Source organism: Cololabis saira, chromosome 1, assembly GCF_033807715.1.
Source record: "Cololabis saira isolate AMF1-May2022 chromosome 1, fColSai1.1, whole genome shotgun sequence".
Classification (NCBI taxonomy): domain Eukaryota; kingdom Metazoa; phylum Chordata; class Actinopteri; order Beloniformes; family Belonidae; genus Cololabis; species Cololabis saira.
Window position 1 is genome coordinate 9,597,822 of NC_084587.1, and position 15,846 is coordinate 9,613,667.

Sequence of the window (15,846 nt, forward strand, 5' to 3'; positions counted from 1 at the left end):
CTCACCCAACTTTACACCCTTGAGGCCCCCGCAGAGTTGAAGGTTGTTTCAATATTACCACACTTCTTTGGCTCAGCTGACTAAATATATTTACTCAGTGTCGGGAGACAAAAGCAGGAATGTGCCCGAGTGTGACTTGAAAGTGTCTGTACCATTTAAAATTTCTCAACCCATTAAAATAAACAGAGAGCGACCCTGCGATTTTTATGAATGGCTGCATTCATTCCAAAGCCCCGCCCACCAATCCACACATATCGCCTGTGATTGGTCAGAATGGTGGAGGGGGCGTGGCCTCGCGGAGATCACAGCCGCTATAAACCAACTAGTTTCGATGTGAAGCTTCACAGATAAAAGAGTCCGAAACAATTAGAGGCTCAAACCTATTATGTAACTTTTTAAGACGAAGAATCATCCAGCGTTCGTTTGCGCAAAGGTTCTGTTATTTTTTTAGCTTTATTTGTTTTCAAGACACGCTTATTTAATAATTATTTTTAATTTTTTTTTTCTAAATATGGTATTTCTAGTTTTTCTGACCGTATTGACGACAGCCGTCATCACACAGGTAAGATTATTATCCTACAGCAAATATTAAGAAGATATCCTCATATTTGCTGCAAAAAATAATGTATTTTAACTAAGGTAGAGTTTTAAAAGTTACTAAATAATAATTAAATACCGATCTGATTTAAAAATGGGACAGTAAGGTGAGATTATTGCGACATTGAGTCCATAGGTGAAGTTATTATTCCTCAGTTTGCCTCTTTGTGAAGGATGTCTTCTCCGTCGGTCGGTGCGTCTCGTTAAATCGACGCAGAGCCTACGGCGTAGGGTACGCGGCGACGCGCCCGTACGGTGCGCGTCGCCGCGTACCATACGGCGTAGGCTCTGCGTTGGTGTAACGCGGATCCATAAATCAGCGTTAAGTAGGGCAAGCTGCCTCTCGCCGGGAGCCGTGACTCAGGTCCGATCAGAGTTTGGGAATGCAGTCCTGAGGAATGAGACTGAGTCCTCTGATGTCTCCTGCCTGCATGTCCAAACCCCGAGCCGTCTAGACAGCCCAGCTCGCTGTCCAGCAGCTTTACTGCCAGGGATTTCTGTCTGGGACAAAGTCAGGGTGTAGAAATGAACCTGTAATAAGAACCAGGGCCGGTTCTAGCTTTTTTGGAGGTCCTGGGCAAGATTATGTTTGGGAACCCTTATTTTATGAAACTGGTGAAAAGGTCAGGGAGAATTCAAAGCTTTGAATGTGATCCACACAAATGCATTGATCTATTAAAGTTAAAAGCTGCAGATTAGCAAATTTAGCAAATTTTCTGTTATCATCAGATATTCATTCTTATTCAGTTAGAGGTGGGAAGAACTTTCATTTACCTCTTTGTCATACCTCCAGTCACCAATCATTTATCAAATTCCATGGCCCTCTACTCTGGAACTCTTTAGATAGATCTCTTAAGTTAGTGTCATCCTTAAAAATGTTTAGGACCAATTTAATGGGGTATCTTTTATATAGACAAAATTAACAGGCTATTTGTACTAAAATGAAATTGCCATTTCATAGATATTTTTGTTTGGGTGTTTATTGTATTTTTCTTTGTTTCTTTTACCTTTTCTTTTCCTTTCTATTCTTTTTCTATTGATTGATTTGTTTTGGTGATTTTGTATTGAGGGGGAGGATTTTTTATAAGCCCTTCGGGCTTCTTTTCCTCTCCTGCACAAATTATTTGTCCTTGTATGATAAAAAAACTTTACTGTTGTCATTGTGCAAATAAATAAATAAATAAATAAATAAATAAATAAATAAATAAATAAAAAGATAGTTTAGAAGGTTTTTCCATGTTAATTTTTTTTTCAGTTTGCCTTTAAAAAAAATCTGGATTGCTTTTTGGAAGTGTCAAAGTCATTAAAAGTAATTTATAACTACCATACTGGGGGTCTCCTCTGTTAACTGCATACCGGTTTATTTCAGACAAAAGCAATGTCCAAACAATATCTCATTGTTTATAACTAAGTTATAATATCAACGGCAAATTATTTTATTATAATGAAACTTATCATAGTTCAGTGCTGACAACTGCTGAGGCTGCTAAAAAAAACTAAGAAAAAAATTATGAAAGGAAAAAAATCAAATAAAAGACAGAAAAGCAGTCGATCTGGAACAGTGACGTAAAAGCAACTATGAAATTAAAATTTAACCTCGTTAACTAAGCTAAGCATGCAAACTAGAGCTAGTTGACTAACATAAACTTCTGTCTAAATTGGAAAATTTAGCAAAAATGAATCTAGCTAACTAACATAAATGTTGATGGGGCAGCAAAATGTATTTTGCTAAATAGGGGCTAAACCAACAAAGTAGAGGTAACCGACTCGCATAACATTTAGCCAAAATTAGCTAAATAAATCTATTTAACCAATGTAAGTTTTGCTGAGGCTAGATAAGCTAGCAAAATAAACCTGGCTATCTAAATGTAATTTAGCTGAGGCTAAGCTAACTAAAAGGAGCTAGCCAACTCACATGAATATCTGCCAAAATGAGCTAATATCGCAAAAGAAATTGAGCTAAAAACATAAATTTTGCTGAGGCTAGCTAAGCTAGTCTAATGAAATATTGGTGTTATTAGAGCTGAGGGGGGGACCAAGGTTAACAACTAAAAACCTTCCTAATTCCTGACTATAAATTCAAAAATATGCAAGAAAACCAATGAAGCATAATTCTAGTAGATAACTTGAATGTGATCTAATATGATGAATTAGGTGACTACAAATGAAGAGAGATCTAATTTCCCCCAGATACTAAATATATTTAGAGATTGTATCTTGAGTTTCCCATATGAATCATCGGGGGGGTTTTCTGGTCCACGACCGGAAAGAAACGGCCCTGACATGAACCCATCTTTACTTAGAAGCTGGTGCACTGAACATCCCTGATGATGACTTTGGTACCTGGATTGTATAGTATACTATACTCCAATTACTGTATTTTATTTAGTTTTTTTTTAAAGGAAAAAGCTTGAGGGTTTTGTTTGACGCTGTGATCCTGCCCAGGTGACCGGCAGCTGCCCAGACGTGTGCGACTGCCCGGCGGTGCCGCTGTCCTGCCCCCCGGGCGTCAGCACCGTGGTGGACAGGTGTGGCTGCTGCAAGGTGTGTGCTGCTCAGCTGAACCAGGACTGCACCCCCATGAAGCCCTGCGACCACCACAAGGGACTGGAGTGTAACTACGGCAACGACTTGAGCATGGATTGGGGCATCTGTCGAGGTGAGGGATGAGAGAGGAGCTCTCGCCTTGAAAATGTCATCCGTGTGCAAAGGTGTATTCACATTCATTACTCAGGTAGAAGTATAGATAGTAGAGTTTAAAAATACTCCTGTAGAAGTTGAAGTATCAGCTCAAGTTTTTTACTCAAGTAAAAGTATAAAAGTACTGGTTTCAAAACTACTTAAAGTATAAAAGTAAAAGTAATGTTAGGGGGAAAAAAAAGCCATTAAGGACAAAAGCCATTGAAAATGAATGCGTCTTAGTATAATGCAAATATATTAAAGAAGCATATATGTGTACTATTGAGCATTAACATGTGTTTCAGAGAGCAGAAGATATGATGACTAGTTGCCTATAAGTATTGTAATGGTGCAAAAAGTCAAACTTCAGAGGCATGTTATCATTTATCCTAACCTTTATTGGAATGTACATCCAAGTTTAGTTGCAGGAATCTGAGGGAACGGATGTAAGAACAAAACTGGACAAGAACATCTGAAACAACCACAACCAAATTCACTCTATCCGGATGGAGCAATTTAACTGGATAGTTTTTTTTAAAGGCCGAAATGAAATAGAGTAACGAGGCTGTTTTTAAAATGTAAGGAGTAAAAAGTACAGATAATTGCGTGAAAATGTAAGGAGTAAAAGTAAAAAGTCGTCTGAAAAATAATTACTCCAGTGAAGTATAGATAACCAAAATTTCTACTTAAGTAAGGTAACGAAGTATTTGTACTTCGTTACTTGACACCTCTGTCCTTGTGCAGTGATTTCAACCCTTTTTTTTTTCCATCTCTTGTTCGTATCAGTCCAAGAATTAGTCGCGTGGACAAAGAAATGGTTATCTGATTGAAGCAATTGCTTCAAACAATGACGCAGCAACTCACAGGGGGTAATTAATAAACAGTGGACGTTTCATGAATGACAGTGACGGGGGTTTCAGAGATAAATATATCTTTTTCCATTTGGCCTATATCGGCGCTGTGGAACAAACTATGAATAGCCCGTTCTCAGGGCCGAGGAGTCTGACACCCCCCGTTTCCTTCGCCCTACTTTTCATTCTTAAAAGAGACTCTAATTGTTGTGATGAAATCAGGAGCAACTTTGCATTGCAGTGAAAAGTCTTAGCGGATGAAACATAACGCTGCATCACTCCCGTTCCAGAAAAAGAGGAGGGGGGGGTCGCTGTAAGGTGTTGCACAAGGATGCTGCGTTCTGAGAGATGCAGGGCCTTCCCTGACGGAGACGTCCAGATTTTCTAAAACCCGTGTAAATCCTTCAGCATTAACGCGTCTTTCCCAGGTTCTCAGGCTGCCTATCCCATAGACGCTAACGCGTTCCCAGACCATCAGAGCTGCAGGCTTTTTAAACAAGCCAAGTGGAGCCTCGTCGCTTTAGTTCATAGGAAACGGTCTTGAGAAATTTAAAATCTGGATTCCTTTGATAGAAACCCATAATTAACAGTTATCTGATCGAGGTGACGTGCTCAGTCCATGTCAAATGGTCCAGAAAAGCTGGCTGGGTTTCTGAAACGGGGTCACATTTAGCCCCTTCTCTGCACACGAGCGCTTTAACCTGGATTTGTAGGTCGAAGCGTGAATGATGCAGGTAAACTGCTCGTAAAATGGTCCTTTCTGAAAGTGTTTCACAGTGATTTTCCATCTTAAAATCATTCCCTTTTTCTTTTCTTTTCTTTTTTTGAATGCAGCCCAAAGATCATTTTTATTGATTTCCAGATTTCTTAAAAATCTCTGAATCTTTCAATGATATTCAAGTTGTTTTCTTCCTCAGATTCATGAACTCATAGCCCTTTTTCATTCTCAAAGATGCTCTTTTTATATTCAGTCATAATCCTGACATGTCGACGATGAACCCAGTTAGTTGCAAGATGTTCCTCCGGGTTATTTTTATTTTTTATTTTTAGTAGCAGTATTTTTTTCCACCTTTTTGCGTCCTATAAGCCGACTTTGATTCCATAATTTTCATGAAATGCTAATGTGGTAGTCTAGTGGTTACAGACGGGGGTCTGGGGTCTGGAGGATTCGGGTTCAAGCCCCTGGATTGCAACCGAGGTCAACCACTTTGGGCCCCCCAGGGCAAGACCCTTAACCTGAGCGCCATGCAAATGGCAGCCCGCTGCTCCTAGTTTGACTAAAGATGGGTTAAATGCAGTATTTACTTATTTATTTAACTTATTTTACGATCGGTTGCCCTCACAATGAGAAGGTTACCGGTTTGAAGGCTGGCAGGGGCCCTTCTGTCTGGAGCTGTCTGTATGGGCTCAAATTAAAGCCATAAATATTTTGTATCTGTAAATAAACTTTGTACTTGTAGAAATATTTTGTGCGTATGCAAAAAATATTTGTACTTTTAGAAATATTTTGTGCGTATGCAAAAAAATATTTGTACTTGTAGAAATATTTTGTGCATGTGTAAAACATTTTTGTAGCTGTGGAATTAATTTGTCTGTGAGCAACATTGGATATACAAAGCTACAAACTTTTTTTACAAAAGCTACAAACTTTTTTTACAACTACGAATTATGGCATTGTTTTTAAGAGCCAATCAGCGATCTTTGGCACGGGTTTCAAAGCGTTTCTGGAGAGCCAATCAGCACATTGCATCGCCTACTGACGTCGCGGCCATATTGGATGTTCAAGACTGCGCTGTAAACTAATAGTAAATGGACTTATTTTCATAAAGCGCCTTTTTACAAAGAAATTTACGCTTTACGTCTCATATATTCATTCACACACGCACTAATATACTTGGGAAACAGTTAGGCACCAAATATAATACATTTAATTTTCTCAGACGGCAAAAATAAGAACTTTATTGATCCCACATAGGAGTAATTCATGTTATATCAGCTATAGAGAACAAGGTAGTGCCGAAAAACAAAATATATCCACCCTCACAAAAATAGAGACATATTTTTTTTTCATCAACAAAACAAATTAAAAAAAATTCAAATAACAAAATAACATATTTGAACCATTTTTCAGACAATAAAATAACAATAAAATGTAATGTATAAAAATGTAAAATATGCTTTGTTGATGAGAAAATATGTTTCTCTATCTTTCTTATTTTTGTACAAAATATTTTTACAAATATTTTTGGCACACGCACTAAATATTTCTACAAGTACAAAGTTTATTTACAGATACAAAATATTTATGGCTTTAATTTGAGCCCATATGTCTGGAGCTTCGACCTGGGTTTTCTCTGGGCGTCCTCCTACACTGCCAGTGTGAATGAGTGAGTGTGTGTGTGTGTGTGTGTGTGTGTGTGTTGTCTATTTGTGGCCCTGTGATGGCCCGGGCACCTGTCCAGGTCGTACCCCTGCGTTCAGCCCAGACGGAGCTGGGACCAGCTCCAGCAGATCTCTGCCGCCCTTCATGGGAAGGATTACACATTATAAATGGACCCCGACCCTTTTGGAGTCGGTGGTTGTAAATGCATCTGCAGATCTGTGATTCTGTGACCCCCTTTGATGTTTCGTGCCATGCTGCAGAGCTGGGTAGAGTAGCCAAAGATTGTACTCAAGTAAAAGTACTGTTACTTCAGAATAATTTGACTCAAGTAGAAGTAAAAAGTAGTCATCCAAATAATTACTTGAGTAAAAGTAAAAAAGTACTTGGTGAAAAAACTACTCAAGTACTGAGTAACTGTTGAGTAATGTCTGATTTTATTTTTTTAACACAACCATTCAAACAGACAAAAGTACAAAATAATCATCTTCAGGCAAATTAAATCAATAAAATTAATTAAAATTAATAAAAAATAGCTTAAATTAAAATAATCTTAAAGTAAATTCAAGTACTTATAAATAATATAATAAAATATAAATAATAATAAAATAATAAAATATAAATAAATAAATAAAATAACAGAATAAAAAATAAATTAAGCACAAGTAGCACAAAATTTCAAGCCTTTGTACTTTTCTTTTTTTAACCAGGCAGAACTAGAACAAGCCCATGAACTCATAGAAACTCGGTGTGTGTTTGAGTCTGTGTAAATGTGACAAAACGTGCAAAAACAAACATTTTTCCAAAACAATCCCCTAGTGATGTCATGAGATTGACGCGTATACGGATAAAAGGGATAAAAGAAAAGTAACAAACTCAACGTAGCCTAATGTAGCGGAGTAAGAGGAACAGTTTCTTCTTCACAAATCTACTCAAGTAAAAGTAAAAAGTAAAGTGATTCAAAACTACTCCTAAAAGTACAAAATTTCCCAAAACTTACTCAAGTAAATGTAACTCGTTACTACCCACCTCTGCCATGCTGACTGACACGTCTTGTTTCTCAGCGAAATCGGAGGGGCGGACCTGCGAGTACAACAGCAGGATTTACCAGAACGGCGAGAGCTTCCGGGCCGGCTGCAAACACCAGTGTACCTGCATCGACGGCGCCGTCGGCTGCACGTCTCTCTGCAGCAACAAGCTGCCGTCGGCGTCGCCGTCCTGCCCCTACCCGCGTCTGGTCAGGATACCGGGGCAGTGCTGCTTCAGCGTGGACTGCCACAAGGACACCTGGGCGCTTCCACCCAAGCATCAGGTCTGTTTTTCATGTGAAGACGGAGCGTTGGCCCCGTGTCGAACCTAAATGAACCTCACGTCTCTCTTTCATTACAGGTGCCTCCGGTACAACGACACCTGCCCAAACCGTGGAACCAACCCGCCTCTGGAAACGAGCTGGTGCTGTCCAACGACCTCACGGACGTGAAGGCCCTCAGCTGGGGGAACGAACGAGGATACCATCACCTGCCGGGTAACTTTCCTGCTCAAACTGGCAGTGGGAGACGCATATCTTTGAGGATAGCTTAGGGCTGGGCGATATGGACCAAAAGTCATATCTCGATATTTTCTAGCTGAATGGCGATACTCGATATATATTGATATTTTTTCTGTGCCTTAATTGGGGTTTCCCCCAAAGCATTGTAGCATAGCATCTCTGTTAGCATCATTTTTTTCAGTTTTAATACAAAGCCACGTGCCAAATGTCAGACAGGTACCTTTATTAACAGAGGTCTGCACAATATCAAAATGTATAAAACAAATGAAATAAAAATAAACTGCCTGCATATATAGAATGAAAATGCTTCTTGAATAAAATAAAACAAATATCCCTTTCCCGCATAACAATTAAATTAAAATACACTGTGAAATTAATACAATGTAGACAGTAACAGGCAGACTTTTCTACTGAGGTTGACAGTTGTGCAAATAACAAAACATTTGTACAAATCTCAAATAAAACATGTAAACAGATATTGCATCTCTTTGAGCAAATCTCAAATAATTACAAGTCAACTACTGTACATTTTACAGATTTTGTGCCAGGAAAACTAACCCGTCAACACTGTCAGGTTTCAGCACACAAAGGTACTTTTTTGCCAGCGAGAGGGGTCAGCGTTGATGTCAATTTGTCGCAAAATAAGCTATATCGATATAAACGATATTGTCTCGTACCATATCGTGTTTGAAAATATATTGATATATATTAAAATCTCGATATATCGCCCATTCCTGGGATAGCTGTTAATAATTAATAATAGCTGTAATATTTACTGGATCTTGATGGCAGTAGGTGGGCAGTCAAGGGACGACTGCAGTTATTACATTTAATCCAGAGGTTAACATGCATCAGACTCAGATTTAGATGAAGTGTATAAATGAGTTGTGGGTGAGAAACTGTGACAGGAAGTCAGGAATGGAGAGAGAAACAGTATTTTAGTTTTAGAAGGCAGCATGACAGCACTGAGGTAGGAGTCACAGCTGGATCTCAGGTGGAAGTGGGACTGCATCAAGGCTCAGTTCTGAGCCCTGTGGTTGCCATGGTGATGGAACAGTGAGGATGGACGGAGGAGAGGTGATGCTGAAGAGAGTGCACGCAGGATGAAGAAGGCCTTCTGGTTTTATATGTGATAGAAAAGCAGAAAAAAGAAGTGGGAAATAGTAACGAGACAGTAGTGACAGCAACCATGGTTATCCGTGGTTGGAGACGACGGCACCAACCGAGAGTCGGGGGGGCAGTACGGAAGAGTATTAGGGCCATGCAAGAGGAAAAAAAATTGAGAGTGGAAGATTTTTTTTATTGTGCACTTCGAGAAAAAAGCCGAAATGTCGAGATTAATGTTGAAATACAATTTCGAGAAAAAAGTCGAAATTTCGTGAATAAAGTCGAAATTTCGCCTTTTTTCTCCGCATTTCAACTTTATTCACGAAATTTTGACTTTTTTCTCCACATTTCAACTTTTTTCTCGAAATTGTACTTCAACATTAATCTCGACTTTTCGACTTTTTTCTCAACATTTCGACTTTATTCACAAAATATTGACTTTTTTCTTGACATTTCGACTTTTTTCTCGACATTTTGACTTTTTTCTCAACATTTCGACTTTTTTCTTGAAATTCTACTTCAACATTAATCTCGACTTTTCAAATTTTTTCTCAACATTTCAACTTTTTTCTCAAAGTGCATAATGAAAAAAAAATCTTCCTCCTCTAAAATATTATTTTTATTTTTCTCCTGCCTGGCCCTAATACTCTTCCATAGGGCAGAGATGGAGTTGGATGGTTGTTTTTCTCGGGGAGGGTTTGAGGATGGAGAGGCTTCAGAGGAGCAATCTGGGTTCTGGAGATTCAAGATGTGGTGGAAGTTGGTTGGTGTGACAGAGGTAGGATGTTGGAACCCTAGAAGAAGAAGAATGAAAAGAAAATTTGAGGTCACAGCTGAAAGTAATAAAAGCAGGGATGAGGTTTCAGGATCCCGTTTCATGGCGTCCCAAACATCCAGGATCCTGCTAACTGAGTCAATTTTCTTTCCTCCTCCCTTTTTTGTTTCACCTGATCCTGAAATGGCTCCAGTGTGGGACGCCCCGCTGGAGAAACGCTGCCCGGTCCAGACCACCGAGTGGTCCGAGTGCTCCCGCAGCTGCGGCATGGGCGTCTCCTCCCGCATCACCAACAGGAACCCGGAGTGCAAGCTGGAGAGGGAGATGAGGATCTGCACCGTGCGGCCGTGCCACAGCCAGACAGCCCCGGCCCGGGTGAGCAGCACACCTCCACCGCCCATAAACCTCCGGGATAAAGCCTTTATTTCACACCGCATCGGTCTCCGTGGAGACCGGAGGATGGGAACGTCAAACCTGAGCAGATCAAAAAGAAGATCAAAAGTCCTGATCTGGAGTAAATACGCTCCCGGGGCTAAAACCATCCTTCTGCTGAGCCTAATAGCAGAGGTTATGTCAGCGGCGCTTACGGGAAGCACCACATCTAGTGGGAACCGGGCTGAGCTGATTTACTCAGCCGTGTTTTGGTGGCAGCCAGGCGCCTTTTTAAATATAGTCTCTCAGCCCCGGCATTCCTGCCAGGCAACTGTCCATGGCCGGGCCCGTCTGTGTACTCAGAGTCCAGGGAAGCGCTGCGTCTATATTAATCCTGGCTGTTCGACACACCGAGACCTCTCCGCTCTGCCCGACGCGCTTAAAAGCCCCGGTACAAAGGGAGGTCGTAGGTGGAGGATGTTAAAGTGTTAAACCACTCGCAGCCAGGGACGGACTTACCATTAGGCAAAACTAGGCGGCTGCCGAGGGCCCCAAGTTCATTAGGGGCCACGTAAAATCCTCATACACTCATGGGTAATACAGTTATCACTTATTTGCACGTATTAGTTATATTTATGATTAAAATCCTCTCGCTAAAATGCCACCAGAATACCGTATTTTCTGGACTATAAGCCGCTACTTTTTTCATAGGTTTTGAACCATGCGGCTTATACAAAGATGCGGCTATTCTGTGGATTTTTCTTCCACCGCTCAGGGGGCTCTAACCGGGATTAGAATCAAAACTAAGACAAATTGAACATCTATATATTATTTTGTACAGCCATGCAATTGTGGGTGGGTTGGGGTTTAAAAGATGGCATATTTGATAGGGTTGGTTTTGATATCTGTTTTTCACCATGTTATTATTGCCAAAAAAATATCAATAAAAAGATTTATTAAAAAAAAAAAAAAAAAACTAAGACAAAATAAATGCAAAGAAGAATATGCTACTTCTTCTTTAGCAGATAGAAGTAGAAGCAGATTTCGAACAGATAAATAGATAAATAAATACCGGTTATTTTCTCTTGGTTCTGTCCCGTTTTAATCAGCAAAGTTGCTGCCGTGTTAAAAGGATCTATTTAGGTACAAACATGTACATCATTTACAATTCAAAATCGTTCTGTACATGTAGTAAAAATCTAATCTAACAACATAAATATATGCGGCTTGCATATCTTTTTTTTTTTTTAAATAGAGCGGATGCGGCTTGTATATCTTTTTTTTATTATTTTTTTTTTTAAATAGAGCGGGTGCGGCTTATATTCAGGTGCGGCTTATAGTCCAGAAAATATGGTATATATCATATTATGTGTCTGTCGGAGCCCCCCCTTCAGGGTCCACTACATTGGATCAGTCCATCTTACTGGGCATGTGCAGAACAGATCCACGAAAATGGTGGCAAAACGAAAAGAAACGGTGCTAAGTGGCGATATAGGAAGAGGAGAGTACGTAATCGAGAAGAGAAACCACAAGGAAAATGAGAAATGAAAAGTTCGATTTCAGAGGTGCCCCATGCCTGCCTTTGCCCAGGGCCCCAAATTTCTTAAACCCACCACTGCTCAAAGCTACAAGCTTTGAGCTTTGAGCGGTGGGACTCGTACTCTCGGGCGCTTTGCAACATAGACAAAGATATATAGATATATAAGCGACTAGTTCACAGACATCCACACAAATGATCTGTATCATTTGAAATTTGCATTGAATGTGTTGGTTTCATAGAAGCAAGATTTTTTCACTCTCTTACTTATAATCAGAGGTCATTAGAAATTAATCTCATATTGAATTTATAAATTTGTCCTTCTTTGACAACTTCAGAGACTTGCCCCAACAAACGAAAGCAAAAACTAGTGGAGACACATTTGTAAAGTCCAGATTCTCTATTAGTATTAAGAATTATTCATCCATGTGGGTGTTTTGATGCAAATTATTGTTCAGTTTGTGTCTAAATCTGAACCCCAAATTTCTTTTTCACAGTGATTTTTTTTTTTTTTTTTTTTTTTTTTTTCAATGAATTCTACAAAAAGATCAGTAATGTTCTGTTACGTCTCATCTTATAAAAACGCTCTAACGTGCTTGTTTGTTTGGATTTATGGATGTTTTTCTCAGGTCTGCTGACGGGAACACTGACGTCACAGCCAGTCATTAGTGCATGAGTCACATTAGTACCTTAATCACTCACTTAATTAAAGGCCAAACAATGACCCAGCTTCGCCGTCGGTCCAGTGATTCGTGTTTCATTTCATTTGAAGACTAACATCAAGAGCTATTGCCATTATGGGCAGATATCTTTCCATGCTTTTCTTAAGAATTTGTTTTTCTTATAAACAATAAAGCTGCTAAAATAACCCAACTATTACGCTACACTCAGCAACGAAGCCAATCGAGCTGCAACAGATGCAGGTTTCTCACAGCTCGGGTGATTTCTCGTCACACGTCTGAGACCTGGCGGGTGTGCGGCGCTGCGACACGTCTGTTTGACTGTAAACACGCAGCAGCTCTTTGAAATATGACTCAGTGGTACATCCTGTAGGGACTTGGTGGTGTCTTTGTCTGCGTTGGAACTTTTCTTTACTCCATCAGTAGCTGTTTGAAGGCCCATGAGGGGCCATTAGGCTTGTAGTCAAAACTGCCTAAACCGAGACCAGGACACTACCAAGACCAGAGAGAATCAAGACCAAGACCAAAAACAAACCTAGTAATGTCCTGATCCTGCGTGAGTTGTAGAACATCAGCTCCATCCTGGTTCAGCTAGTTTCCATATGAGCTTGTATTCAACTGCAGCTCAATAACACAGAGAAGTGGATGACGATGTTGAACTCACTATAAATGTTTCCATCCATCAGCTGAGATCAGATATGTGTGGCGACTGCACTACCGCTATTTCTACACTATTGGAGGATTGATTCCAGTGCTTTTAAGGATTGACACGACTACTAACTAGTCCCAAAGTCCTCTAGCAGAATAACCAGCTCCAACACCCCCCTCCACCTCAGGAAAGTAGTGAATAGTAAATGTTACTGATTTAAATTGGACTTAATTTGGAGATGAAACCTGAATTTTAAATATTAAAGATACAATTATCAACTTGAACTTGCATTATTTACCATTATAGTAGCCAGATTACACTGAAGAACTGCTGATCACAAGATTCTGTCACCTTGGACTCAATTACCGAGTCCTAGACATGGAGAGACTGAGACCAAGAAAGTGGTCTCGAGAACTACAAGTCTAGGGACCATTTATTGATTGATTGATTTATTTTATTTCATTCAGCACGAAAAAATTAATTAAATAAATAAAACAGCAGAACAATAAATCAATAACATAAAAAAAGAACAATAATCATTAAATAATAAACGTACCATTGCGGTGATCAACAGATTTGTGCCCCCAGCTAGTTGCAGCAGGAAGTCCTGATGGTCTTTGATCAATACCTACGGTGCGTCCGAAATGCTAAACAGTATATACTCAAAAAGTATACTTAAGTTCGGCACACTTTTGAGTAAATATCAGTAATATGCATTAATTTGGACGTACTACTCAGAGCCACACGGCACTTCCTGCCGTCGGGAGGGGGAGTTGTTACCATGGTAACAACTCCTGTCACAGCAGCAGTAGCAGCACCGCTCCGCTCTTTCCCGTTTATCCTGGCCCAAACAAGATGACATTATATAATATTATTATATACGAATATTATAATATTATTATATAATAATATTATTATACTTATGACATATACGTATCACTTAGCAACCAAACACTGCTGCATTGCATTGTGGGAGGTTTCTGCTTAGCTAGTGTCCATCAATCCACACTAATACATTTCTCCAGAATGAGTATGGATAGCGCATACTGTTGAGTACGTTCTAATGTTTCGGACGCATTAAAAAATTTCATAAACTGTTTTTGCAAACTCATTATACAGTGGCCGACAAGGGCCAAACGCACTGCAACGGCCTAATTTAAGGAATAAACATCGTATATAAATATAGTCAGATAAAAATCACATTACGCGCCCACTTCCGGTTGTAGTGACCGGTTATGAAGCATTTTTCTTTTGAAGATAGTTTCTTGTTTTATACCGTTTTGTGCTTTGCATCGTTTCTCTATTTGCAGCGTGTTTGATGATGCAGCATTTGTCTTTGTTTTTTGCAGCACGTTTTTTCATTTGCACCACGTAACTCTTTTTGTACCTCGTTTTGAGTTTGTGAATTTGAATCGTTTCAGTACGTGAAGCCGTTTTCCTTAACTGAGACGCATTAGGCCGTTGCAGTGCGTTTGACACTTGTCGGCCACCGTATCATTAGGGTGGAAATATGGAATTTCGGACGCAGCTCTGGTATCAGCTCCTCTGTTGTGTAAAAAAGGTCGAAGGGTCTGACCTTTGACCCCGAGGCCAGACAGAACCAGGTCTCACCCCCCCAGACTTTGACGCTCCTCTCTTTTGCTTCCCCGCCCGCAGGACGGCCGGAGCTGCTCCCCCACCCAGAAGGCCCCGGGGCCCGTCCACCTGACCTACGGCGAGTGCGTGAGCGTCCGCCGCTACCCGGCCCAACTACTGCGGCGTGTGCACGGACGGCCGCTGCTGCTCGCCGCGCCAGACGCGCACCGTGCCCGTGTCCTTCCGCTGCCCGGACGGCGAGCGCTTCCAGAGGTCGGCCATGTTCATCCAGTCGTGCCGCTGCGGCGGCGACTGCGGCCACCTCAACGAGGTGGCGCTCCCGCCGCAGCACTGGATGTACGGAGACACGCACAAGTTCCTCGACTAACAGCACGGATGTTTGGATTCGCTTTATTTCTGAGGGAGACGCCTCGAGACGAAGGAGCCACTTTTTTTTTTTCTTCTTTTTTTTTTTTTTTGTTTTGCCTCATCCGGTTCCAAGAACGAACACGGGCAGCAGGGACCACCGGTGACATCATCCACAAATTATACCATGAACCTGTGTGACCAGGGTTGGATGGTGCACTCGCCCTGCTCCTGTCTGAACTGACGTGGGATCTAAATTAGAGCCCTGAAAAGCCCCTGGACTTCCTGCGCTCGGAGCTGATTGCTGGTTCAGGTGCGGAGGATTTGAGAAAGCTCTGATACGCCCGACCGACGGGAGAAACGCTACCGAAGCAACAAAGCACTTTACCCGGCACTGAGACGTGGGACTGCAATCTGTCAGCGGCGAAAGGAAAAAGTCGCATAATTCGCCCCCAGCTTTGGCGAGGGGCTTCCGTGTCCCAGAATGCACTGTGACTACTCAAAAACCTGCAGGAGGTCTATGTAGAAACCTCCAGAGCGTAAATGCAATAGTTGTGTAAACGTTAATGCCCCCCCTTTTTTTAAATCCTGGTTTTCGTGTGAAGACATAATTATCTGCCTGTGTGGGGTCCTTGGTCGTGTTTGCTTTAATGCCACCTTCACCTGCTATTTAACGAAGAGGCCAAACAGAGGACGTGGATGTGGGCAGTACCGGGAACCCACATGCTG

General features: G+C 40.9%; 1 pseudogene; it reads left to right on the top strand.

Annotated features, from left to right (window-relative positions):
* Positions 1-360: 360 nt before the first annotated feature.
* Positions 361-15,268, top strand: LOC133456653 (CCN family member 1-like; annotated as a pseudogene).
* Positions 15,269-15,846: the final 578 nt, after the last annotated feature.